Below are 12,312 nucleotides of genomic sequence, written 5' to 3'. Positions count from 1 at the left end.
GTATCCCAAACTTTTCAGGAATTTCTGTTAAGGGATGTCATGGGCAGCAGAGGACTTAACTGAAATTACATAAGGTCATTTCCAGCTTTTTTACACCTCCTGTCCTTTGTGAGGATACTTTAGCTATGAATACTCAGATTCAAAGAATTTTGGAGATGATATGATAGTCACTTTAATGGAGTCATCCCTTAATAGGCGTGAATACTCATCCCCCATCTTTTGTAATTATCAGCATCGTCATTAGTAACAGCTTTCTCTAAAAGAAGAATAGGGGGGATCAGGATGGTCCAGTGGTTATGTACTGGCTTTCCACCCAGAGGGCGAATCCCAGAGGTGGGAGATATTTTTCAATGCTATCCCGATCCCTACTTAAGTTTTGTGGAGGGCACTTTGAGTGAGAATACATCCGTCAGATGGGACGTCAAGCTGCCAACCCCTTGGCGCTTTACATTAAGAGTAGGCTAATGCCAAAGTCAGGTTTCTCTCCACCCTTCATCCTTTCCTGTCTATCCCTAATGGCGCAAATGACCTCGGCTGTCGGTCACCTCCCCTAAATACCACGTACCCGACCTGACCCAGAGATGGCGGTAGTTGTTTGAAAAATATCTCTGTATTATAAAGTTCGCAATCTAGAAAGCATATATTTCAAGTTTGAAGATGCTATGTAGTTTAGTATTTCTTTGCCAGCCATCAATAGTGAACGTTTTCAGTGAATTTGTGAAAATGGAGAAAATTGGTCATCGTTATGTGATACAATACTTTTATTTGAAAGGCCTCAGCCCAACCTATATTATAGCTGAACTGGATTCTACTCTGGGTGAGTCTGTTCCTTTGTTTACAACAGTAAAATATTGGGCAGCTGAGTTTAAACAAGGCTGTACGAGTTGTCAAGACGAGCAACGCATTGGTCGTCCAGATGAGGTGACGACTCCAGAAACGGTGAAGAAAATCCACAAAGTGATACCAGATGATCGATGACTTAAATTGCGCGAGCTAGCGGACATAGTAGGCAATACAAAAAGTGTGGTACATCGCATATTAACTGAAAATTTGGGCATAAGAAAGCTGTGTGCAAGACGGGTGCCAAATTTGCTCACACTTGAGCAAAACCAGTACTAGATGTTTTAATTGAGTGTTTAGGAAAGTTTCAAAGCAACAAAGCAGAATAATTTTTTTGCTGTTTCATGAAACATGGATCCATTACTTTACAGCCGAGACAAAGGAACAATCAAAACAATGGTTTCATAAGGGAGAACCGCCTCTAAAGAAGGCAAAGATCGTTTCGTCTGCAGGCAAGGTCATGGCATCAGTTTATTGGGATGCACATGGGATACTTATCATTGAGTAACTTGAAAAAGGAAAAACTATCAACGGCGAGTATTATGCAAACTTATTGCAATGTTTGAGTGAAGAAATCAAGCAAAAGCGGCTGCATTTGGCTAAGAAGAAAGTGTTTTTTTATCAAGACAATGCACCAGCTCACAAATCCCTTATTGCAATGGGCAAAATTCATTAATTAAAGTTTGAATTGCTAGCTCATGCACCTTGTTCGCCAGATTTAGCCCCTTTGCTTTATTTACTGGTTGCAAAATTTAAAAAATGGTTCGGTGGTCAAAGATTTTCCATCGATGGAGAAGTGATGTCAGCAGTTAATGGCTATTTTGAGGAGCGTGGCATATTTTATTATAAAAAGGGCATCGAACTCATTGAACATCACTGGGAAAAGTGTATAGAGCTGGAAGGATAAGTATTATGTTGAAAAATAAATCAATTTTTTCCAAATTTTTTGTGTTTTCTTTGTTGGGTTGGATACTTCTGGGATTATCCTCATACTAAAGAAAAGAATGCATTTAGGTTTAATGGAAAAACAATTTTGAAATATGATTATCTTCTGATCACCTCAACATTTTTGTACTGAAAAAGTTATGTGCACATACTACCATGAATGACCTTAGTGGTTGACCTGTATTGCTCCTCCAAAACGCTGCCTCATCAATGCACCCTCTCCAGAATTGGCTGTATTTAAAATGTTGATCCAAAAGGTGAGTAAATTGGTAGTAATGTTTTCATGCATGCATGGCAGAAACTGTCTATTTCCAAATAAAACAGACAGAAATTCTGTACTTTTGATGAATGAGAAAAATTTTAAGGCATATTTAATATAATTAAAGAGTTGGCATAATAGTAATATCATATATATTTATATTGGAGTAGCAACTTCCTGCCTGTGTTTTTATGATTTCTAGAGTAATGCTTTATGGTACTGATATTTAGTTCACATCCTGAATGTTAAAAAAAATTAATGGAAAGATTTTCAATGAGATATGCTGAGTTGGCATGGTAGTCCAGTCAATAGAATGCTGGGCTACTGACTGGAATTCAAATAAAAACTAGCTGTGTTTTGGGGTGGCAGGTTTTTCCTGGGATAGAAACTGGACTCCATATCCTGATGTGTGAATTTCACATTCCAATTGGCTTAGTGGTGGGTGATCTCTACCCTCACCTATGAAACCAACCTTCAGGTTGATAACTGTGGTTTGTGTGTTCAATTATAAAGTTTTCGGAAAATAATTTCTTCTCTGTGATATAATTTCAATGGTTAAATGATTTAGAGGCCTGTATGTACCCAAAATAATAGTCTTGAGGAACATAATTTTCCTGAATTAGGATATTTAATGTTTCCATAGCTCGAAATCAATTCCTGCGAGAAAACATAAAGTGATTGCAGAAATGAACATGGTACGTCTTTTCAGTGTACTACTTATTGATAATCGTAGAATATTTTGTAGTGCCTAACAAGTACTGTAAAATCTTGAAAGAGAGGTGTTCAGAAGTCTTAAGTTTAGAATAAAATTGGCAGGGTTAGCACTGAAAAATATACATGAAGTCCCTTATAATTGATATAAATTAATCATTAGTTTTAACAAAAACACATGATATTTTTCATTTCTAAATAACTACCTTATGTGCAAATCCTGACCATAGTATCTGATTTGTCAATCTTACACAGTTGAGCAATACTTGATAAAGGAGATAACTTCAGGCATCACTTTGTGGAAACGATACATATTGAAAAAGAAAACTTGGTTTTTCCACATAAAATATTTATTCACGACCTAGGTTTCGACGCTCAGCGTCATCTTCAGGTGGATGAAGATGACGCTGAGCGTCGAAACCTAGGTCGTGAATAAATATTTTATGTGGAAAAACCAAGTTTTCTTTTTCAATGAGCAATACTTGTTGAAGGAGATAGTGGTAAAGTGAGGTAAAAATGGAAAATTATGAAGTGGAGGAAAAGTGATCAGAGACTTTGTGACTAAGAAAAATAATTCAGGGTAGAAATTTGAACGAGGAAATCTTTTAGTATATTAACATGGGAGAAGAATAGCAGCTAATTCAAGATGAAGTATTTTTTAAATTCAAAATGTATTTCACCAATCCTGCCAATCATCAATGCAGAGACAACAGAAAAGGCTGCAAATTCAGTTACCTTTCATGAGTGAGAGAAACTGTAGAGGCAAAGCCTTAAGTCTAAGTCTGTCCGACAGCTAATTACCCAACAATGTCATTGAGAAAGATTGCAAAGTTTAGCAGCCCTCTTTGCAATGGAGAATATATTCTTTCAGATGCAACACCTGATGAAGTCCGAGTAGAAAAAACCATTTCCATTTCAGGTTGTAGGAAAACACAGCTAAAAAAATACTGAGGAACATAGAAAAATTTAGAATTATGTTTGCATAATTATTTCAGATATCAAATTTAAATTTTCGAAAACTGTATAGCAATATAAATGAGTCACGCTAAATAATTTATTTTTAAAAAATTGTCAATTCAAAATATTTATGATAGTTGATGGTTACTTCTTTAGAGAGAGCACTAAGGAATTATCGTTCTAGCAATATTAATTAGGATGCTATATTTTTTTAAATGAAATCTAGAGCTGTACCTATTAGAGTACCATTTTCAGATTATTTTAATCAATTGTTATAATTTAATAAAGCAAGGATTGCTATAAATTCACTTGGACTCCAATTCAAACCAGTCTTACCCGCCAAAATTTGCTAAGCACAGGAACATGATTGGCAACCTTAGGTGAAGTGATTGCCAATGTGCCCTGATATTCACCAAAAACTCTTGGCAATTTTTCCACCTGAAAATTAAACTATCAGTTTTTCTGGGCTGAAAAAGATTGATGAGAAGTATTGAGTCAAAAGATTTAATTTATTGAACGACTTAATTGGAGCGAGATAGAGACTTCATAGTCCCTTCTTCCACCTAACCCTTATCCAGTACAACGGGGACAAAAAAAACCATGCCCCAGGGGGAGGATAAACCACGTAGGGGGGTTCGATTCCCGCCAAACAGAGATCAGACAAACTAAACGCTTTTTTATTTTATTATTTTTATTCAATCATCGCCAAAGTAATCAAGACAGATGCAATGAGGACGGAGGCATCCGAACTAAGAGTGGAAGCTGGACGTGTAAACATTCCATGAAGGGGAGGCGGTTCCTTCCCCTCTGCTATCGGCTTTTTCCCCCTAAGTTCTAGTGATTAGAAAACCATACGGACTGGACAGCATGTCGAAACGGTCTGCGATTCGAATTCGGGACTCTTGAAACCGGAAGCTTTAACCGTTGGGCTACCACGACGCCGTTTCCTATCGGCAACAATTAAGTTGAATTTTGAAAGTAAACAAAAATAAAGCGAAATGAAATAAGGCCAGCCTCTACAGATTAAATGAAGTGTGCGCGTTTATTTCAAAAGGTCCAAGAAAAAGCAGACGAGCAAATAATAATTTCTTCAATTAAAATTCACTTAAATATTTCATAATGCCAGGCCCAACATTTACGCTACCAGATTTAAACACAATTTCGATCGTCATTTACCAGAGACAAAATACTTCTATGGGAAATAACTTCTTCACCTAGCATTGGCCGTTTTTTCGATGAAAATATATCCGTAAGTGATCGCTTGAAGCTCAACGTAACGGAGATTAAACGCCCTGCCGTTCAAGACAACTTCTTCTCAATTCTAACCGTGAGACATACTTGGGCACGATTGAGTTACTCGGAACCCCTGAATTAAAAAAAAGGACAGGTTTGGATTGAAACAAACAATTCAGTTTCTAAAAGGAAGAATTCCTACGAAATTAAGTATTATATAGCGATTAAGAGGGAAAATAAATAAAGTTTTATTACTAACTTCGATACTTCCTGAGTTCCTTCATGATCTTTATAGCTCGCTGCACCTCGCATACGACTTCAGACACCGGTAAAGTTTTCCACTGGCAACCAAAGTTGATAGGGGTATGAGAAACGACCTGCGACGGCCGGGAAAAATGAAACGCTAAGTCAGCCGAGACAGGTGGAGGAAAGGGTTCGGTGGGGTTTTAGAGATCCACCGGAGGAGAGAAAGCGAGGGACAGGGAAGGCGAGAAGTGGAAATTTTTCGAATGGGGAGAGATGCGGAGGGTGGGAGGGAAGAGCGCGATTTTCAGGTGATTATGAAAGTGATTCTCCTTTGCGACCTAATCCCATAAAGATAAATATATGCAGGAATATGTATATATAGGAAAGTGGTAACAAATTTACCCTACTATTTTTAATTATTATTTACGTAGGATGTAAGCCACCGCTAGGGATGTGGCAGGGTGAACCGAGTACGTTTGACCTAAAAGACCTTTCCATCCTATTGCGATCGGAAAACATTACTCTGATCGAAGGATCTCAGGTTTTCCCGGCGTATGGTATTCAAGAAGTTCTCTCGGGTTTCCCACCGGGTCAGGTTGCAGTACACCGACGTTTCGAAGGCTGACTCTGCCATCGTCTTCACCCTGAAGACGATGGCAGAGTCAGCCTTCGAAACGTCGGTGTACTGCAACCTGACCCGGTGGGAAACCCGAGAGAACTTCTTGAATTACTCTGATCCCTTATCGTTCGCGGAAAAAATGACATCTTAAATCTATCTGTTCTACATTTAACATCTCGAATTTTACTGACAAGATTTATCCTATTGTACGTTGGAGGTAATAATAAATTTTCAAGTTTTATCGCTAGAGAGATTCCTTCTAATTTTTGCGAGAGATTTAATCTGTAATTAAATCTTCGCTCCGTGGGTGATTCCTAACCTAAATTCTTTAATAATTTTGACACACTACTTAGTTTATCATAATAACGTTGCTCTAGTTTTGCTCCTCTACGCTGCCCGTGGTCCAATTCGGCAACCAATCCAACTTCGTGAGGACCCTATAATATACTAGCAGCATATTCTAAATGAGGCTTAACTTATTGACAGATAACATTTCTCTTTAACCTCTTCATCACATTTCCCCAAAAGTATTCTAATAAATCTTGAATATTATGGGAGAGAGAGAGAGAAGCTGATGCAATTGGCAATTGAAAATTTTAGTGGGTGACCGAGTCATTTTCCCCAAAATAAATTAAATTCGTATTAACTTTCGCGACTATGCGAAGAGTTGCAACAGATTGGCTTGAATCCATGACCATGATCTTAATAAGCTCCCTGGGACCATCAACTAAGCATGGCAATATTTCTCGGCAAATGCACCGCAACAATTTTTATATAATGATCATAGTTATAATGCATATACGGTTGTGAATGATAAAACCTAGACATTCAGAGGAGAGCTCCCTCAATCGATGTTGTTACATATTTAATAAACATAGCCATAAATCGTCACGTTAGAGAAATGTCACTAATAGTATACAACATACATAACTATTTCTATCTCCGAAATCTTGATATGCCTTCGTTAATCAACATTGGGAGGAGGAATTAATTTAATCATTGTTATTAGAAAACTCTTAAGACTTCCCATTTGGCGAAATTATGTTACCAGATAATACCAATTCATAATTATCTTAAAAAACTATTTACCAAAATAATGCCGTTACTCACCCGACGTCTTTTATACGTTTACTACCCGGAGCTGATTTATTAAACCCTCAAAGTGACTTTTAAGTTATTATCCGTATCGCGTATCCAAAGACATACGTTCCTAATGTAAATAAACAACTTGATAAATACCTATCACCGCTACCGTCGCTAGGTAACTACATAATTCGAAGACTAGCTTACCATTGGCTGGTCAATTAATGGATACTGTTGCCGTAATTTTTCAGACAAAATCCAAAAGGCTCCGAAAAACGTCGACGAATGTCTCGGTTCTCTAATTTCGAATAGTCAGCGACAGTAAATTTTGGTCGTTTCCGATGGGTCGATTGTTCGTCGACTAAATCTGAAAAATTACCCCCTGGTACGCATAGGAGGTTGGTTAGACGTTATAAAAATAGATATTCGTGGAATAAGGGCTTTGTCTATTAGTTGAAATGAAATGGCTTCAAGAGGCCTTTTGGTGCGGTAGTTACCGGATAATGTTCGCAGGTTCTGGCAATGAAAATCTCCAGATGAGTGCAACAACGACACAATGAAGGAGATAAAGTATGGAGCTATCTATATACATGTTAGGAGGACTAAATTGAAAAGGAGAAAGGCTTTTGAAGTTATACCATCATGACAAATAGGTTTTAGCAAGCACGTTTTTCTGGGCCATCGACGAAGATGACGAGTGCACGTGGGAGATGGTTGGGGACGTAACAAGGTGCGAAATTGGCCCCCCCGCATTCGCAAGCCAGAGACATGCGAATCAAATGAAATACTAAGAAAGCTATCTGGAAGCAGGAATCAACAATGCCCACAATTTGAAAGCAATGAGATGCAACTTAAAATTCTACACCGGAGAAAGCAAAGGAAAACCTGTAGTAGTTGGAAATATTGAAAGAAACTCAACCAAGGATGAAATTTCAACAGGCCATAGGGAAAGAAATATAAAATCGCAAGAAAAACTTGGCTCGATTGAAGAAAGATGGCAAGATATGGAGGAGGGTGAAATATTGGAAAGCGAGAAAAAAAACCATGCCGGAGGTTGCCTGCAAAAAAGAAGCCATTCCTCACGAGCGAAGTGCTGGCACATAAATTCGAAAACTCTTACGTACCAAAACGCTAAAAAATATTAAGCGATTAAATCAGTTGGAATTTGGTGAGGAATTGGCGAATAACCAGCGTAAATTTATGCAAGAAAAAGTTGGAAGACTGTTGGTGGAATGCGGGGAAAATCAATATTTTTAAAATTTTATTTATTTTAGCACCCAGCAAGCCACCGCTAGCGTGTGTGGCAGGGGGTGAATACTCAGCAGACTAATTTTGAACCAATATGACCCTACCGCGGTCGGACAAGGTTATTCTGATGTCTTGTTGTTCGTGGAAAGAGTGATATCTAAAATATATATGTTCTATACTTAATCTCTCTAATTTTATTGAAATGATCTGATGGGGGTAATAATATATTTTCAACGTCACTGCTAAAGAGACGTCCTTCCAATTTACGGTAGGGTCATGTTTGGGTAAAATTATTCTGATGTGTATGCATCCCTTACCACACACCCTAGCGGTGGCCTGCGGGGCACATATAAATTTAAAAAATTGAAAACGATGGATATAACTTAATTTGTTTGATTCCACACTAATGTCTGGCGGGGAGTTTGATGTTTTCATTCCAGAAGGTTACCATGCCAATTGCTATTTTCAAGAATTGCATTTTACGACTACGTCATTTAGGAATGCGAAAGGAATTACATCAGTTAACTGTTTACTTGCCGCTCAAAACCACGATCGAAGTGTTCCTATTCCTATTCAAAATTGACAGAAATGTAATGAGAGGTTATCCATGTGAACAACTAGTAGTCAATATGAGATAAATTGAAAGCACGGGTGCCTTGCAATAGTACGCCAACGCACAAGTTCGCGAGTTCGTTATTACTCAGGCTACAGCAAGAGAATATTGGTTCATAGACAGCTCATCCACCCCATCGTTCTCCAGATGCGATCCAGGATGACTGTTTCCCATTTCCTAATCAGAATGAGTGTCGAGAGGTCAACGATTTGGCAAAGGAGATGAGCTCATGCCGTCCTGACCTACTTCCCCAATCCAAGTCATCGAATATGGTTCTCCTTACGGCTGGCTGGCTGTCTTCAAATTTTCGTCGCGAACATTCCACCGAGCTCAGTGCAGCTTGATCAAAGGAGATAGAAAAACAACATTTTTCCTGACTTAATAATCTCATTTTTCATCACAAAAAAAATATTGAACTACCCCGCCTCTACTCCTAACTGCAAAGTTTATAATTCGTCCGTGGTATCTGGAGCCATGGTTGTCTTCACGTGGCGGCCATCAGTACCAGATTCAGGGTGAGGGAGGGGTGAGGGGTTACGGGGTTCATGAACCCCCTCCCAAATCTTGTTAGAAAAAATTGTCCATTCGATTTTACAAGAGTATAAGCAAAACATTTACTTTGAATAGAATTACTTGATTTTTCCATCAGTAATTCATACGGGAGTGTGAGAATTATAATATTTGCCGACATTAAACCTTTTGCGAAGTTCTATGTTTAATAAAAGAAATCAGATAGGTCCAATCCCGAGGTCTTTTCCATGGTATGCAGAACTGTGTACAGACAATGCCGTTCATGAAACACGCCATCTTGTTCATCTGGAATGCATTAACAGTTGCTATTGTTGTCTTGGATACAGCTGGTAGAAACAGTAAACAAATTATTAAATTGTATTAATGAAAATGCTGTTCCCAAATCACGCGACGTTGTTTATGATTTGAATGTTAGTGACTGATTTCTTAAACCATGACAAGACCCCCCCCCCCCCTCCCCGGCCAAAATCGAACGTCTCTGGTGGATAAGTTATATGTTCTCTACACTGAAATACCCTAAGCGTACTTGTTAAACGAAGTCGCAAATGACTGGGACCAAATTGCAGGTTTTTGGGCGCTGTGGTGACGCAGTCGACCTGGCCCCTATCCTCCTCTTAAACCCCCCCCTCCGCAAGGTCCCTCTGCCTCTGCTGGTTCTCCTCACGCCCCCTCCCATACACCACCCTCCCCTCCCGCCCACCTCCACGACGCGACCACTCCCTCCCTTCGGACCCCGCCCCACAATCTCCAAAGATCAATTTACACCTAGCGTATAATATCTCTGCCGACCGTGCTCTTCGGCCGGAATCTTTGCCTGCATATTTCCGGAGCATCGTCGTCTCAGACCACTATCGATTCTTCTATGCAATCACAACGCCTTATAACCCTCTTGCATATTTGACTATATCGCCAAAACTATTCCCTTCACTAATATGAGCTATTAATTGATCAGCATCTACCTTTTTTACTGATAAAGTTCAGCATATTTACGAGTATACAAGCATTATGTACGTATATTTCGGAAGTTTATGTCGAAAATGGCTCAGAGTTTTGTCTCGATAGAGAAGGCCCAATGTTTTTTTTTATTTTAAGTTAACGGGTGATTTAATTTGTACCATGAAGCTTATACATTAAAAAAAATACAATTTCAATATAGCACCAGTATAAAAGGTGCAGTAAAATTTTGGGCAAGAAAAAAAAATGTCTTGGCATTTGATATCATTGACAATGGTTCGCGGAATATCAATGATTGTCAAGTACTTTTGTAAAAATCTTCCTGTTTGGTTGATTTGAAAGATATTTATATTAATATCTATGCTATTGTTTATTTGGCGGTCTGATTATGGGCGAGTTATTGAGAGAACTGGTTGGATGATCATCGAGAAATACTAATTCAACAGAATAGAGCGATCTTGAACTATAAAATGAAATGGGTTCAAAATCCCAAGGAAATGAACTTAGCGAATAAAAATTTTCCAGGTAGCTACAAGATCCGAAATGTTTAACTTGATGAAAATTATTGCAAAATGATCTCATAAAAATGCTGTTGTTTGGAAAAGCACTAACAAGATGCATTTTGAGCCTGCGTAAAGTTAAGAAAATTAATTCGGTACATTGTCATATATGTTTTTATTATTTTACAATACTATTAAAACTTGCCATGTGTGGCGTTATTTTTCATTTGATTCCTCGTCTTCCGCATAACATTTGAATAAGGGCACTTTGAAATTCCCATGTCGATTATTTCATCGCTTGCTTCGAAGAAAGATGGAAAAAAAGAAATAATTCTGTTCGCTCAATATTCAACATAACTATACTCATTAATGAGTTTGCATTAAAAACTTCAATGTCCTTCACAATTGATTTTTTTAATACCTGACGTAGAATGTGATAATAATACCTCCCCCTTCCCTTGCTATCTGGTGACCGCGGATTCCTCTCAGAACAAGCACACAAGAAGTGCAAACAGCCATGTGAAGGATTATGTTACAAAACATTACCTTAGTTGCAGTTCCACGTATCTTCAGAATCGCAATGCATAGCGATTCTTATCAAATCCATGGCAATCCAATCTTATCACCCATTCGTATCCGCAATGGATATTCTTTTTTAAAAAAAAAGACGGTGAAGCACTTCTTGATCCATGTTGCAGTTCATTTCACTGCAGTCATGACATTCCCCTTCTTGTACTTAAATAAAAAATCGATGAGATACGAGAGCGTAGATAGAAGGTTTCAGATTCTTTATAAAGACGATCAAAATCTTCCACACAAACTTCAGCACCCGAATGCAATGACCATGATCCGCTTTGTGATTCTGTTCAGCGTGATGCTGTGTGCCTTTGGTGAGTTCCGACTATAGATTTGCAAATGATTCCAATCGTGATTAATGACTGCCAACTCATTGCGGGAGATTCACGATAAAAACAATCATCTAGGAACCTTCACCGAGATTAAAAGTGAGATCGTCTGATTTTCTCGAGCAAATTAGTGATTGCGCCGAAAAACGTGTTACATATCTTGAACTCCATCCTGGACGATTATAAAATGAGGTTGTAAAAGAAAAATACAATAAACAAAGTGTTTATCGTTCCTTTCAACTGCTGGTAACCGTGACAACTAAATAGAAACGCTAGTGGGAAAACAGCCTAATAAAGTTCAGTTTTTTCCCGATGAATGTGCAGTTCTCAGGCATTCTTATTCACTTTGCAAATACGTGAAAGCAAATTACAGTTCGTATAATTGGAAGGAATCCATATCATACACTGATGAATCATGCGGTTTGTGGAATTGTATAATTTCAACAAACATGTAATCCGCCATTTTCTCTGGAGGCATGGTTTCATTTGAAAATGTGACATAAATTAAAAGTAGTAATCAAACTGTCCTTATTGCTCCTTCATTTGCGTCATACGCATTGACGGATTGAATTAACACACGTATGTAACCTATATGATTACAAAGACGAAATTTCATCAACTGGCACCAACGTAGGAAGAGTATTTTATCTCACCAAACCATCTCTTGA

Source organism: Hetaerina americana, unplaced genomic scaffold (genome assembly GCF_022747635.1).
Source record: "Hetaerina americana unplaced genomic scaffold, ioHetAmer1.1.p SCAF_1, whole genome shotgun sequence".
NCBI classification, from domain to species: domain Eukaryota; kingdom Metazoa; phylum Arthropoda; class Insecta; order Odonata; family Calopterygidae; genus Hetaerina; species Hetaerina americana.
Note: the sequence above shows the minus strand (reverse complement) of the source record.